At 36.6% G+C, this 16,190-nt stretch overlaps 1 pseudogene; it reads right to left on the bottom strand.

The window, feature by feature from the left end:
- Positions 1-398: 398 nt before the first annotated feature.
- Positions 399-16,190, bottom strand: part of LOC147370541 (UDP-glucuronosyltransferase 2C1-like) — a 33,437-nt pseudogene continuing 17,645 nt past the window's right edge.

Genomic DNA, 16,190 nt, shown 5'->3' with positions numbered 1-16,190 from the left:
AATCATGTGAGATATTTAGGAAATATGCAATATGATTAGTACTGAAAATAGAGTTAATCACTATGTTCCCAAAGCCTCAAAAGGCCTCTCAAATCATTGAACTGAAAACAATGAATGAAGTAAATGAATGAAGTAAAACAGTGTCTTTAATGATTACAACTTCCATGCATTTGTTTATCCTCTCTTTGTAAATTTATTATTTTAAATCTTAATTGTAAATCATGTGTCACATATTTGAGTGAAGCCTTTGATCTTTGACGTGATAAGTTAAGGAATGAATAAGAACCCGGGAGAGTAAGAAAGGGATCTATACAAAACAGTGGCTGAATTAATTCAGATGAGCCCTGTCAGGGTTTCCCACTCAATTGTTTAAAAAAAAAAAAAAGACTACTCTGTTTCTACTTTGCAGTTTTACCAAACTTCCAGCAGCAAAACAGGCAACATTTAGTGACCAGAAATATAATAGTTGCCACACATGCTAACAGGAAGCCAATCGCATCCAAACAATGGTGCTGGTACTGGGTGAGGTCATGGACCGCTGGCCGAAGGTGTTTGGCTCCTTTGTGATGCCTGACAAACTTAATCCAGAAGACTGCTCATTCCAAGGGCTTCATAGGCTGATCGTGGTGAATTCCTGATAACATCATAGCGTTTTCTTTACAGCTAAGGAATGAATATGTAGTCACTTGAAAAATTTCTTAAGAACACAAAAGAACACAACCAAAAGACAAAGACTGGCTGAATGGATACAAAAACAAGACCCCTACATATGTTGTCTACAAGAGACCCACCTCAAAACAGGGGACACATACAGACTGAAAGTGAAGGGCTGGAAAAAGATTTTCCATGCAAATTGGGACCAAAAGAAAGCAGGAGTCACAATACTCGTATCAGATAAATTAGACTTTAAAACAAAGGCTGTGAAAAGAGACAAAGAAGGTCACTACATAATAATCAAAGGATCAATCCAAGAAGAAGATATAACAATTATAAATATATATCCACCCAACATGGGAGCACCGCAGTATGTAAGACAAATCCTAACAAGTATGAAAGGAGAAATTAACAATAACACAATAATAGTGGGAGACTTTAATACCCCACTCACACTTATGGATAGATCAACTAAACAGAAAATTAACAAGGAAAAAAAAAAAAAAAACATGTATCTATAAAGCTCACTAAAGCAAAGCACAGTAAAATGAGGTATGGCAATAAAAGGCGTTAAATTTATCAAATAAAAAAAAAATAAAGTGCTGAAAAATTAAAAAAAAAAAAATCCATAGCTTCATTAGTGGGCTATGCACACAGCCACTCAGGGACCTAGCCCTGTCCTCCAGCAGGCTGGCAGCAGCCCCGAGCCTCCCTCGACCACAGTCAGCTTATTCTGCTTTCCACCAGATCCTAAGCAACTACACAAAGCATGGCCTTATAGCCAACCAGGCCAGGGAACCAGCCTCACCTACCAGCACACCCATGGTAATTGGCCCTGCCACAGCAGAATGATGTAGACTGCCCACGTAAGGGGCACCCCTAGAGCACACACTCTGATGAACAGAGGGAGCATGGTAAGGACCCCGCAGGATGTCCCCTACACAAGGCCACTTCTCCAAGATTGGGAAACATAACCAATCCACCTAACACAAGGAATAAACACAGAGAATTGGGCAACACGAGGAGACAGAGGAGTGTGTTCCAAATGAAGAAATAAGACATAATGTTAGAAAAAAACTAAGTGAAATGGAGATAAGTATCTAAGAAAAGAGTTAGACATGATAATTTCAAAGATGTTCACCAAACTGGGAAGAAAAATGAACATAGTCAGTTTCAATAAAGAGAAAATAGAAGAAATACAGGAGTCAAACAGTGAAAAATACAGCTGAAATGAAAAATATATAAATTCTCCAGTACACAGAGGACTTAAAATAAATATTAGCTCTCTTCTGTTTACTTTAAAAGTTTAAACTTAATTTATTGGCTGATGCATACTAAGGCAAATTTTCACCCATTGTTTCAAGAATCACATAAAGCTATTCTTTTATAATAAATTCCAATGAAATATCAAAAAAAAAAAAAAGAACACAATATATCCAAATATATATCTAGATATATCTAAATATATATTTAGGTAGACATATCTAAAATTGTTATATATTATTAAAAGTACATTACATAGTTCTTAATACATTATGTCATAAAAAAATCATCAAGGATTGTGTGCTTAGGCATGTCTGACTCTTTGCAACCCCATGGACTGTAACCCACCAGATTCTTCTGTCCATGGAGTTTGCCAGGCAAGAATACTGGAGTGGGTTGCCATTTCCTTCTCCAGTGAATCTTCTGGACCCAGAGTTCAAACCCCTGCCTCCTGCATCTTTTGCATTGGCAGTCAGATTCTTTTACCACTGTGCCACCTGGGAAGCCCAGAATGCAGAATGCATTTGAGAGTTTCTTTCCTCAGGAGGTATTTTAGATGTGGTGGTCCATCAACTAGAATTTGTTGGATGTTTCATAGTCTTAGTAATGATTGGAGGTAAGGGAGAAAACAATAATTTTTAAACAGAAATAGAATTTTGATAGTTCAGAAACAGGAATGTAGAATATGTAGTTTGAAAATACAGAACTTTGATCTTGTTTGCTGACTGTGATATTGGGAACATGATAGTAGCAGGAAGCCACATCAAGGGCAGGTCTATGAGAAAGAAATCTTTCCCCCTGCCACTCCATCCTTCTCTAGGTTCCATATGGAGTGTTAGTGTTAAGAAGAAGCAAATCTTTAACAGTATCAGGAAATGGTTTCAGTCTGTGATCTTTGTGGCCCTGAATGCCAGATACTAAAAAACACCCTATGGGCAAGAAGTAGGGCCTGAGAGTGAGGTAGATGCTGGAATCTTGGCTTCAAGCAACCAAGAGCTACAAGTACAATGATGAGATGGAACAATGGTGAGAACACTAACCGGTTTAACTTCTGTCAAGAAACCGAAGACCAGAAGTTTAGGTTTAGGTTTTTTTAATGGCTGACTTAGACGAACTATTTCCTTGGATCTGTGAAGGAGATGAAGAAGGGAAGCTATTCTCCCACACTGAAGTGCAGTCACTACTGATGGAGATTATAGAATATTAAAGTATAAAATATAGTGGAACAGCATGTACAAAGTTCTGAGAATGAGACTTTTGAACCAAAAGAAAAATTATACAGAGTTCTGTTGCCCTTTGATCTGTGTTTTTGAACTGTGGTGTTGAAGAATACTCTTGAGAGTCCCTTGAACTTCAAGGAGATCAAACCAGTCCATCCTAAAGGAAATCAGTCCTGAATATTTATTGGAAGGACTGATGCTGAAGCTGAAACTCTAATACTTTGGCCACCTGATGTGAAGAACAGACCCACTGGAAAAGACCCTGATGCTGGGAAAGATTGAAGGCAGGTGAAGAAGGTGACAACAGAGGATGAGATGGTTGGATGGCATCACCAACTTGATGGACATGAATTTGAGCAACCTCCAGGTGTTGGTGATGGATAGGGAAGCCTGGCGTGCTGCAGCCCATGGGGTCTCAAAGAGTCAGACACAACTGAGCAACTGAACTGAACTGAACTGTTGCCCTTTGATTAAAAAAATATATATACAGACAGGCCTTTCTTAATTCACAAGAATTTAAGGAATAAGTAACTTTGATATATCTCAGGAAAACAAGGAAACAACAGCAACAAAAATTCCAAGACAAAGAAGCAAAATATTTGTCAGATTAAAAAGTAATAAAAACAGAATCTTTCAAGAATAGAAAGATACAAATTAATAAATAAATAAAACACAAATTTCATCATTATAACCATATAAATACTAAACTAATGCTAATCAATATTAAATATGTGGTCATGGACAAGATGTGCATGTTGTAAACATTGATAATGCTGTATTGATAATATAGCTTGTAGAAATTAATATGTGGTGTTTAAGAAATACAAACTGGAAGTTGAGAATTGACCTCAAGTAAAAAGTCCTTCTATACTGACCAAACTTTGGAAGCATTTGCAAGATAATTATTCTAATCCCTATTGTCAAAATTTGTTCATAGATTTATACTAAATTTTTAGTAATAATTTATCTGATATTCAAAAAATATTCTTCCAATGCCTGTAAATTCTTTTAGTTTTAATGTTTTTCCCCACAGAATTTATTTGATTTTTTGAAAAAGAATAAGATAATAAATATAATTATTCATAGTTAAATTCCTAATTTATTTACTCACTTATGATCACAGCTAAACTTCTTTGTTGTACAAAGTGCCCCACAAGTAATTCATTGAAGCAAGTTTCAATTTATTGAAAATTTGTAATTTCATCTAATATCTCTTCACCTGTCCAACTCCTAGTTTCTAGGAACCACCACACTAGTGTTTCTGTGTGTTAGACTTTTTATACAAAAATATAGTGATATCTTGCAATATTTTTTCTTCTGTGATTTATTTCATTTAGCATGATGCCATGTGATCACAAATGGCGAGACTTCCTATTTTTTTTGTTGCTAATAATATCCTTTTATGTACATAAACCACATATCCTTTATCCTTTTATTCACTGACAGATATTTAGGTTGTTTTCATATCCTGGCTATTGTGAACAATGTTGATGAACACGGGGGTGTGAATATCCCTTTCATATCTTTTTTGTTTCCTTTAGATAAAAATAGGCTTCCCAGGTGGTGCGGGGGTAAAGAATCCATCTTCCAGTGCAGGAGATGCAAGAGATGTGGGTTCAATCTCTGGGTCGGTAAGAGCCTCTGGAGTAGGAAATGCCAACCCATTCCAGTATTCTAGCATGGAAAATTCCATGGACGAGAAGCCTGGTGGGCTACAGTCCATGGGATTGTAAAGAGTCAGACATGAATAAGCATGCATCCTGGCTGGCTGGCTTAGACATATAGGCAGAAGTAGGCTTCCTGGATAATATAGTAGTTCTGTTTTTAAGCAGTAGTTCTATTTTTAATTTTTGAGGCAAATCCATACTGTTTTCCATAGTCTACTGTGTTCTAATCAAGAGTGAACTAGAGGTCCCCTTTCCTCACATTCTTACCAACACTTGTTCTATTTTGTCTTTTGATGCCAGCCATTCTAACAGGTGTGAGGCCATGCCTTATTAGAAACTTGATCTGCATTTCCTGATGCAACAACACAAGAAAAGACTCTACACATGGACATCACCATATTGTCAATACTGAAAACAGACTGATCATATCCTTTGCAGCCAAAGATGGAGAAGCTCTAAACATCATCAAAAACAAGATTGGGAGCTGACTGTGGCTCAGATCATGAACTCCTTATTGCCAAATTCAGACTTAAATTGAAGAAAGTAGTGAAAACCACTAGACCATTTAGGTGATCTAAACCAAATCCCTTGCGATTGTACAGTGGAAGTAACAAATAGATTCAAGGGATTATATCTGATAGACAGAGTACCTGAAGAACTATGGATGGAGGTTTGTGACACTGTACAGGAGGCAGTGATCAAGACCATCCCCATGGTGGGGCAGGGGGGCGGGAGGCAAAAAGGCAAATTGGTTGTCTGAGGAGTCCTTACAAATAGCTATGAAAAGAAGAGAAGCAAAAGGCAAAGGACAAAAGGAAAGATATACCCATTTGAATGCAGAATTCCAAAGAATAGCAAGGAGAGATAAGAAAGCCTTCCTCAGGGATCAATGCAAAGAAACAGAGGAAAACAATAGAATGGGGAAGACTGGAGATCTCTTCAAGAAAATTAGAGATACTGAGAGAAGTTTTCATGCAAAGATGGGCTCGATAAAGGACAGAAATGGTACGGACCTAACAGAAACAAGATATTAAGAAGAGGTGGCAAGAATACAAAGAAGACTAATCAAAAACGATCTTCAGGACCCAGATAACCATGATGATGTGATCACTCATCTAGAGCCAGACATCCTGGAATGTGAAGTCAAGTGGGCCTTAGAAAGCATCACTACAAACAAAGCTAGTGGAGGTGATGGAATTCCAGTGGAGCTATTTCAAATCCTGAAAGATGATGCTGTGAAAGTACTGCACTCAGTATGCCAGCAAATTTGAAAAAATCAGCCGTGGCCATAGGACTGGAGAAGATCAGTTTTCATTCCAATCCCAAAGAAAGGCAATGCCAAAGAATGCTCAAACTACCACAAAATTGCACTCATCTCACACGCTAGCAAAGTAATGCTTGAAATTCTCCAAACTAGATTTCAACAGTATGTGAACTGTGAACTTCCAGATGTTCAAACTGGATTTAGAAAAGGCAGAGGAACCAGAGATCAAATTGTCAACATCCATTGGATCATCAGAAAAGCAAGAGAGTTCCAGAAACACATTCACTTCTGCTTTATTGACTATGCCAAAGCCTTTGACTGTGTGGATCACCACAAACTGTGGAAAATTCTTAAGAAATGGGGATACCAGCCCACCTGACCTGCCTACTGAGAAATCTGTATACAGGTCAGGGAGCAACAGTTAGAACTGGACATGGAACAACAGACCAGTTCCAAATCGGGAAAGGAGTACAGCAAGGCTGTGTATTGTCACCCTGCTTATTTAACTTATATACATCATGAGAAATGCTGTACTGGATGAAGCACAAACTGGAATCAAGATTTCTGGGAGAAATATCAATAACCTCAGATACACAGATGACACTGCCCTTATGGCAGAAAGTGAAGAAGAACTCAAAAGCCTCTTGATGAAAGTGAAAGAGGAGAGAAAAAAGTTGGCTTAAAGCTCAACATTCAGAAAACTAAGATCATGGCATCCAGTCCCATCACTTGATGGCAAATAATTGGGGAAACAATGGAAACAGTGACAGGTGTTATTTTTAGGGGCTCCAAAATCGCTGCAGATGGTGACTGAAGCCATGAAATTGAAAGATGCTTGTTTCTTGGAAGAAAAGTTATGACCAACATAGACAGCATATTAGAAAGCAGAGACATTACTTTGCCAACAAAGGTCCGTCTAGTCAAGGCTATGGTTTTTCCTGTGGTCATGTATGGATGTGAGAGTTGGACTGTGAAGAAGGCTGAGCACTGAAGAATTGATGCTTTTGAACTGTGGTGTTGGAGAAGACTCTTGAGAGTCCCTTGGACTGCAAGGAGATCCAGTCAGTCCATTCTGAAGGAGATCAGCCCTGGGATTTCTTTGGAAGGAATTATGCTAAAGCTGAAACTCCAGTACTTTGGCCACCTCATGCGAAGAGTTGACTCATTGGAAAAGACTCTGATGCTGGAAGGGATTGGGGGCAGGAGGATAAGGAGACAACAGAGGATGAGATGGCTGGATGGCATCACTGCCTCGATGGACGTGAGTCTGAGTGAACTCCGGAAGTTGGTGATGGACAGGGAGGCCTGGCATGCTGGGATTCATGGGGTCGCAAAGAGTCAGACACGACTGAGCGACTGAACTGAACTGAACTGATGTGAGGGTTTATTTCAGTGCTCTCGTTCCTCTCCATTGGTAGATGTGTCTGTTTTTATGCTAGTACCATACTTTTGGAATCACTATAGCTTTGTAGAATAATTTGAAATAGGAAGTGAGATGCCTTCAGCTTCATTCTTCTTTCTTAGGACTTCTTTGGCTATTTGAGATCTTTTGTGGGTTTGTAACAACTTAAGTTTGTTTGTTTCTTTTCTATTTCTGTATCCCAAATGGCTTTAGAAGCTAGTCACTCAACTTCCTCCTCCTTTCCCATAAGGAACTCTTTCTAGCTGGCAAGTTATCTTTTGGAGGTGAACAATCATGGCCTTGGAGAGGATCATGCAGGCATAATAAAGCTGTATTCATTGTTCCCCTGTGATTATTCTAAGGTCTTTCTGTTTGTTTGCTTGTTTCACCATGTTGCTCAAATTTCTTACATAGACTTTAGAGCTCTCACAGAGATATTTTTGTTTACAAACAGTGTCTAATTGTTTATCTTTACCAGGGGACAGGGAAGCTGGTTCATCTATGCCTCCATTTGGATCTCTCAATTTTACTTCATTGACTTTCTCTTGAAATACTTTAAAAAGTAGCACCATCACATTTTTATAAAATTATTTTTATTTTCCTATTTATAAATTAGCACAAGGAAATAATAGAGGTATTATTTCTTCTAGTAGTTGGTTATAGCTACATGAGGAGGGTTAAGTGAATTTTCATTTTTATTTCTCTGTTTCTGTCATATCACCTAAATTCTTTATAGTGATAATATCTGCAATGTTAAAGAAACAAACAATAAATACTATTAATTGAAATAAGAATATTTAGTAATAGCTTAGTTTCTTTAAATATATTTAGTATTTGTTTTTCGGTTGGAATTTATTGCCCAGTAATCTATTGCCCAGGTGAATCTAACACATTTACAGAATCTGAGATGTATAAGACAATCATATTTTATGTTAGCCACATCCTGGAAAAAAGTAATTGATTTAGTTGAATGAAACGACTTACTCATTTTAAAATACTGATGCTTCTCAGAAAAGTATATATTCTATACTCACAAAGGGTTGTTAAATGCTTTCAAAGCATTAAGCATATCAGAACTCATCATTCTGCGCAAGTCTAATTCAACAACTGCCCCTCTGACTTTTACACAAGCAATATTATCATGTTGATCACCAAATTTGGGAATTCCCACCATAGGGACCCCGTGGTGAATAGCTTCATAGATACCATTAATTTCACAGTAAGTAATAAAAGCTCTGGTTTGGGGATGACCTAAAAAAAAAAAAATGCATTATTCTAAGTTGTAAGAGTTTCACAAACAGAAAATTGTGACATGTTTATAAATTGTTAATTCAATTAGGTAACATCTGTATAATTCTGTGCCATGAGGTCATATATAAATTTCTATAGGCTCTAAGAAAGCAGCAATTAGTTATTCCAGCAATTAAGTCATTCCAAAAAGCTCTGAAAGGTTTGTGCAGAGTTAAATGATGTACATTGGACAAGTTGTTGGGGTGAAATGACTTCAATAAGCAAGACTGAGGGATATAAGAAAAAAAAAAAAAAACTGTGGATGGGGAAGGGAGGTGATATGTTCAGGGTTTCAATGTGAGAATGCTGGCATTACAGGCTAGAAAAATAGACCCAGGCAAGACTGTGAGATTTCTGTTTTAAAAAATGGAACTCTGCCCTTTATTTTAAGTAGTATGGAGCCACTTAATATTATAGCTGGTGAAATGGTTTATCAGATTTTTTTTCAAATAATTGTAGTTAGGGGAAGAGAAGAGAGGTGGAGAAAATACATGCAGAGAGTCAGGAGGGTGCTGAAATATTTTTGCAAAAGTTAATGAGAGCCTGATCTAAAGGTACTTTCCCTGACTCTGATTCTGAAGGAGAGATTGTGTCATAAAAAGGAAAATTACAGACTTCATATTTACATTATAGCTTCACAAAGATTCTATCCGTGACCAAAGTCTAGTTAAGCTCCTCTAAAATCTTTCTCAACTAGGACCTGATTAGAGGGTTTATTTGTTTATTTCTGCATTGCCCAATTTTACCAAGCACTCTATTAAGTAAGTTTAGCTAGACTCTTCCAACCTTGATATCTGATCACACTATGTAGCTGTTGCCTCATACTTTATCATCCCTCATATGATGTCTGATGAACCTAGCCTACCTTTAGCTAGAATCCAATTAAGTCAGTTTGTCAGGGTTCTTCTATGCCCCTGATGTTTCCTCTTAGTAACTTTCCATTTACTATCTCCTCCCCCAGCCCCCACCCTGCACTCAGCAGTTCAGTTATAAATTTCCCAGGTTTCCTCTTTGCATTCAGAGTTTAGCCCAATCTCTCTGTATTACTGTAAAAGTCCATTGCAGTAGTAACTATATTTATCATGATGGTCTTGAATAAAGTGTGCCTTATAATCTTATCAAGTGTCATGCATAATTTTTTCTTTAACAAGCTCCAGAAGAAATGTAACGAGTAAATCAAGGGATTTTTTGTTCGTTTGTTTGTTTTGTTTTTAACTTATTTTGAATACAAATTTGTTGAATTAATTGTTACTGAGTAATCCTTCAGGTTATCCCTTATTCAGTTCCACTTAATTTTGCTTCTCTGGTCTTACCAAGATCATTCTATTGAATCCATTCATACAGCTAGGATTGGCTCCTAATGTTTCTGATTTCTTCCCTGTGTATCTCCACAGAACCTATTAAGATTAAAAAAAAAAAAAAAAAATAGTCACTCAGTCCTGTCCAACTCTTTGTGAACCCCTGGACTGCAGCCTGCCAGGCTCTTTTCTGTCCATGGGATTCTCCAGGCAAGAATACTGGAGTGAGTAGTCATTCCCTTCTACAAGGGATCTTCCTAACCTAGGGATCAAATCCAGGTCTCCCACATTGCAGGCAGATTTTTTACCATTTGAGTCACCAGGGAAGCTCAGATAAATGCCTTTATATATTTGAAGATTTTAAAATCACATCTCGTCAGAAGGAGGCAATTGACTTGCAATTAATCTGGCTCAGTACCTCCTGGAAATACACAGGAAAACTGAGGTTGTGAGTGATTAAGTAATTAATGTTTTAAACCATTGACACTGCAACCATATTTTCAAATGCTTGCAATAATCCCAGTCAATGGGCTATCATCTTCAGGATGATTCTCATTTAGGAGATGAAGAGAAAAAATAATCTGTACCAGAAACAATTTCATATTGGTGTTACTAGACCATTCTGGCAAAGGAGATTTTTGAAACAAAGTTTTCAGAGGCAAAGGAAGAGATACTAAGAAATTGGTGTTTCTTTGACTTTGTTATAAACATACTTGGCAGTAACATAGAATAATGAATTGCCTCTTTTATTATAGTAAAATATATATAATGATATTTATCAATTTGAAGTATTGCAAGTATAGAATTTGGTGGCATAACTCCATCCACAGTATTGTGAAAAAATCATTGCTCTCTATACCCCAAATATTTTCATCTTTCCTACATAAACTGTGTTTTTAGGCAGAAACTCCCTATTCCCTCCATTCTCTAGCCCCAGTAATGTATATTCCACTCTGTCTTTATGAATTTGACTACTCTAGACATTTAAGTGGAATCATACTGTATTTGTCTATTTCTCTCTAGGCATGATGTCACTTAGCTTTATGTTTCCATGGTTCATACATGTTGTAACATGCCAGAATTTTCTTTCTTTTTAAGCCTGAATAATATTGTATTTTGTGTGTTTATCACATTTTTTTATCCATTCATTTTGCTATTGTGTATAATGTTGCTGTGACCATTGGTGTGGAAGTATTTGTTTTAGTCCCTGATTTCAATCCCTTTGTCTACATAACTAGGATTAGAATTCCTGGGCTATATGATTGCTCCATCTTTAACTTTCAGTTCAGTTCAGTTCTGTTGCTCAGTCGTGTCCAACTCTTTGCGACCCAATGGACTGCAGCACGCCAGACCTCCCTGTCCATCACCAACTCCCGGAGATTACTCAAACTCATGTCCATTGAGGTGGTGATGCCATCCAACCATCTCATTCTCTATCGTCCACTTCTCCTTCCACCTTCAATCTTTCTCAGCATCAGGGTCTTTTCGAACAAGTCAGCTCTTCACATCAGGTGGCCAAAGAACCGGAATTTCAGCTTCAGCATCAGTCCTTCCAATGAAAATTCAGGGCTGATTTCCTTTAGGATGGACTGGTTGGATCTCCTTCAATAGTCTTCTCCAGCAGCACAGTTCAAAAGCATCAATTCTTCAGTGCTTAGCTTTCTTTATAGTCCAGGGTTGGGGGAACTGAGTGTAACAGTGCTTGCATGGGACCTTTTGAAGGCAGTCACCATTATCTTCATTATCTCCACCATAGTTTGGCCTTAGGTCAGATAATGGGAAAATACAGCCCCACCTTTCAACAGAAAATTGGATTAAAGATTTACTGAGTACGGCCCCTCCCATTAGAACAAGACTTTCCTTCCCTCTTAGTCAGTCTCTCCCATCATCAAGCTTCCATAAGCCTCTTATCCTTCTCCATCAGAGGGCAGACAGACTGAAAACCACAATCACAGGAAACTAACCAATCTGATCACATGATCCACAGCCTTGTCTAACTCAATGAAACTATGAGCCATGCCATGTAGGGCCACCCAAGATGGACAGGTCATGGTGGAGAGTTCTGACAAAACGTGGTCCACTGGAGAAGGGAATGGCAAAAAACATCAGTATTCTTACCTTGAGAACCCCATGAACAGTATGAAAAGGCAAAAAGATAGGACACTGAAAGATGAATTCCCCAGGTCAGTAGGTGCCCCATATGCTACTGAAGATAGTGGAGAACTAACTCCAGAAAGAACAAAGAGATGAAACCAAAGTAAAAACAATACCCAGTTGTGCATGTGACTGGTGATAGAAGCAAGGTCTGCTGCTGTAAAGAGCAATAGTGCCTAGGAACATGGAATGTTAGGTCCATGAATCAAGGCAAATTGGATGTGGACAAATAGGAGGTGGCAAGAGTGAACATCAACATTTTAGGAATCAGCAAACTAAAATGGACTCAAATAGGTGAATTTAACTCAGATGACCATTATATCTACTACTGTGAGCAAGAATCCCTTAAAAGAATTGAAGTAGACCTCATAGTCAACAAAAGAGTCTCAAATCCAGTCCTTGGATGCAATCTCAAAAATGACAGAATTATCTCTTTTTGTTTCCAAGGCAAACCATTTGATATCATAGAAATCCAAGCTTATGTCCCAACCAATAATGCTGAAGAAGCTGAAGTTGAATGGTTCTATGAAGACCTACAAAACCTTCTAGAACTAACACACAAAAAAGATGCCCTTTTCATTTTAGGGGACTGGAATGCAAAAGTAGGAAGTCAAGAAATACCTGGAGTAACAGACAAATTTGGTCTTGGAGTACGGAATGAAACAGGGCAAAGGCTAACAGTTTTGCCAAGAGAATACACTGGTCATAACCTTCAGAGGAACCACAAAAAAGTTTTTCAGAGGAGATGCATACTTTTCTCTCCTATCAGCAATGGAAGAAGTCTTCTTTCTCCATCAACATTTGTCTTTTCTTTTTTCTTTCTTTAACAGCTGTTCTGTGTGAGGTGATATGTCTTTGTTCTTTGATTTGTATTTCTCTAATGATTAATGGGGCTTCCCTTGTGGTTCAGCTGGTAAAGAATCCCGCTGGTAATGATTAATGATGCTGAGCATCCTTTCATATAATTTTTGACCATTCGATAATCTTCTTTGGAAAGATATCTTTTAATTACTCTCCCATTTTTCAATTGTGTTTTTGTTGCTGTTGTTGAGTTATAGATATTCTTATGTATCATGTATCTTAATTTCTTATCAGTGGTACTATTTTCAAAGATTTTCTCCCAATCTGTACATTGTATTTTATTTTCTTGGTACTATCTTTTGATGTAAAGAAGTTCTGCATTTGATGTAGTCCAATTTATTTTTAACTTTTATTGATGTGCTTTTGGTGTCATACCTATGAACAAAATTTTCTTATACAAGTGTTATAGTTTTACTTCTAAAGTTTAAGTCTCTGATCCATTTTGAGTTAATGTTTGTATATACTGTAAGAAAAGGATCTATCTTTAGTAGTTTGCACACAGATATCAAGACTTTGCCAGCACTATTTGTTGAGAAGAGACTGTTCTTTCTCTTAGTGAATAGTATTTCATCCTTGTTGAAAATCAACTGACCATATATGTGAGGATAAATTTCTACTTTTTCTTTATTCCATTGGGTAGTATGTCTGCCTTTCCTCCAGCACCACAGTGTTAATTTCCTATAGGTTTTATAGCATATTTCTAATTACAGTATTTGAAAATATAAGTCCTTTTGTTGTTTTTCAAATTTTTTTGTCTTGTAATTCTTGCTGTCACATATGGAGTTGAGGACTGGATTTTTCATTTCTACAAAAAGGCTGTTAGAGTTTTGATAGGTATTGCATTAAACCTGTAAGATGCATTGAATATGTAAATTGCTTTGAATTGCTCTAATAATGAAAGCCATATGCTCTAGGGGAGCCCCATTTTAGGTTGCATGGGACTTTCTGTGTTTGTGTGTTGACTACCATGAGTCCTGATTCTTCTGAAAGTCACTGGCCTTCAAATCCAGTGCTCTGGAACTTGACTTCCCAGTGCAGGATCCCTGGGCTTGGGAACCCAATATTGGTCTCAAACTTTTCACATCTAGGGGACCATCTCTGCTAATTGACTCAGTTGGGACTATGAATCTTGATTGTACCACTTCTCCATCCCTCCTATCTGTCTCACTGAGGTTCTTTTTTATTTAGGTGTAGAAAATCTTTATTGCTGTTATTCTATTTGTCCTCATCAATAGTTGCTCTGCAAATAGGAGCTATTTTGTTTTGCCTAAGGGAAAAGCTGAGCTGAGGGTCTTCCTACTGTTCCATCTTGGCCGTACCTCCAATCATATCCTCTTATAATTTTTATCTCTGTAAGCCATTAAGTTCATTTCTGATTTAAATTATTTGCATACAATTTTTTGTTTTCCTTTTAACTAATCTAGTTAAAGCTTTGATAATTTTGCTAACCTTTTTGAAGAACTCGATTTTGGTTTTATTGATTTTCTGTTTTCTTTTTTTAATTTTATCTCTGCTCTAATCTTCATCATTTTTCTCCTTCTGCTAGCTTTTGGTTTGGTTTGTCTTCTTTTCATAGTTCTTTAAAGTATAAGATTTGGTAATTGATTTTAGATCATTCTTCTTTTTCAATGTAGGCACTTTACCAGCTGAGCCACAAGGGAAGCCCCATTACTCATTAGGGAAATGCAAATCAAAGAACAAAGACATACCACCTCACACAGGACAGCTATTATTAATTTATCTGTAACCTCTGCTTTCTCTGCATCTCTTGCTTTGGTCTCTCAGGTTTCATTCATTTAAACAAATATTTTCAAATTACTTGTATGACTTATTCTTTGACCTATTGATTGTTAGCTTCAAAAGCATAAAAAATGTGCTCCTTTACAGATCCATCCAACTCTCTCTGTATTGATGACACAAATTAATATTTATACATTATGTTAATAATTACATAGATCAATAATGTTTTTATTATTTTTTATTTTAATCATTGAGAAATTTTTAGTGGATTTACAAGCAAAAAATTGCAGTAATTGATTTTTATAATTTTTATAGCTTTTATAATTTCCTTTACTGTAATTTTGCCTTATTGCAGATCTTTATTTCTTTTCATGGTTTTACTGTTTAGAAGCATTTCCTTTCAACAAGGATTACCTTTTGCATTTTTTTTTACAGGAAGGTCTAGTGTTAATGATATCCTTCAACTTGTGTTTACCTGGAAATGTCTTATTTTCTATTCATTTTTGAAGGACATTTTGCCTGATATAAAATTCTCAGTTAACAATTTTGTCTTTCATCACTTTTAATTTATCAGTCCACTGCCTTTGGCCTCCAAGGTTTCTGATGAGAAATTTGCAGATCACTTCATTGAAGATATCTTTTAAGTGATGAATTTCTTACCTTATTTCTTTCGTTAGCCACTCATTATCTTTAGTTTTTCAAAGACATGAGTACAGTGAGTCTTGGTGTAGGTCTCTTTTAATTTATCCTACTTGAAATTCACTAAGATACTTGGATTTGTAGATTTATGTGTTTTATTAAATTAGGGATATGTTAAACTATTATTTCTTTAAATATTCTTTCTGCCCATTTCTCCCTTCTGGGACCCACACAATGTGTATTCACATTTACAAGATGGTGTTTTACAAGTTTCTTAACCTTTATTCATTTTTCTTCATTTATTTTTCTTTCTGTTCCTTGAAGTTGATAATTTCAAATACTCTTTCTTTAAGTTTGTTGATGCTTTTGCCTGCTCATGTCTGATTTTAAACTCCTGTGGTGAACTTTTCATTTCAGTTACTGCAATTTTTATATCCAGAATTCTTTTTTGGTTTCTTTTAAAAATAATTCCTTTCTCATTATCCACATTTCATTTTCTTCCTACATCATTTTCTTCTCTTTACCATTGTCTTCCTTTAGTTCTTTGTGCATCTTTAAGGCAGTGGTTTTAAAGGAATTTTTTTCTAGTAATTCCAAAATCCAGGCTCCCTCAGGAATGGCTTCTCTAAGTTTATTTAGTTTCTTTGACTTGACCCATACTTTCATCTACCTTTGTATAGTTCATATTTGTTGATCACTGTACATTTGATTTTTGTAGTATTCTAACTTCAGAAATCA

The sequence above is a fragment of the Bos grunniens genome, chromosome 6 (genome assembly GCF_055505025.1).
Source record: "Bos grunniens cultivar Pamir isolate PY7600 chromosome 6, Bosgru_T2T1.0, whole genome shotgun sequence".
NCBI lineage: Eukaryota > Metazoa > Chordata > Mammalia > Artiodactyla > Bovidae > Bos > Bos grunniens.
Note: the sequence above shows the minus strand (reverse complement) of the source record. Positions and strands in the feature narration are given on the sequence as shown.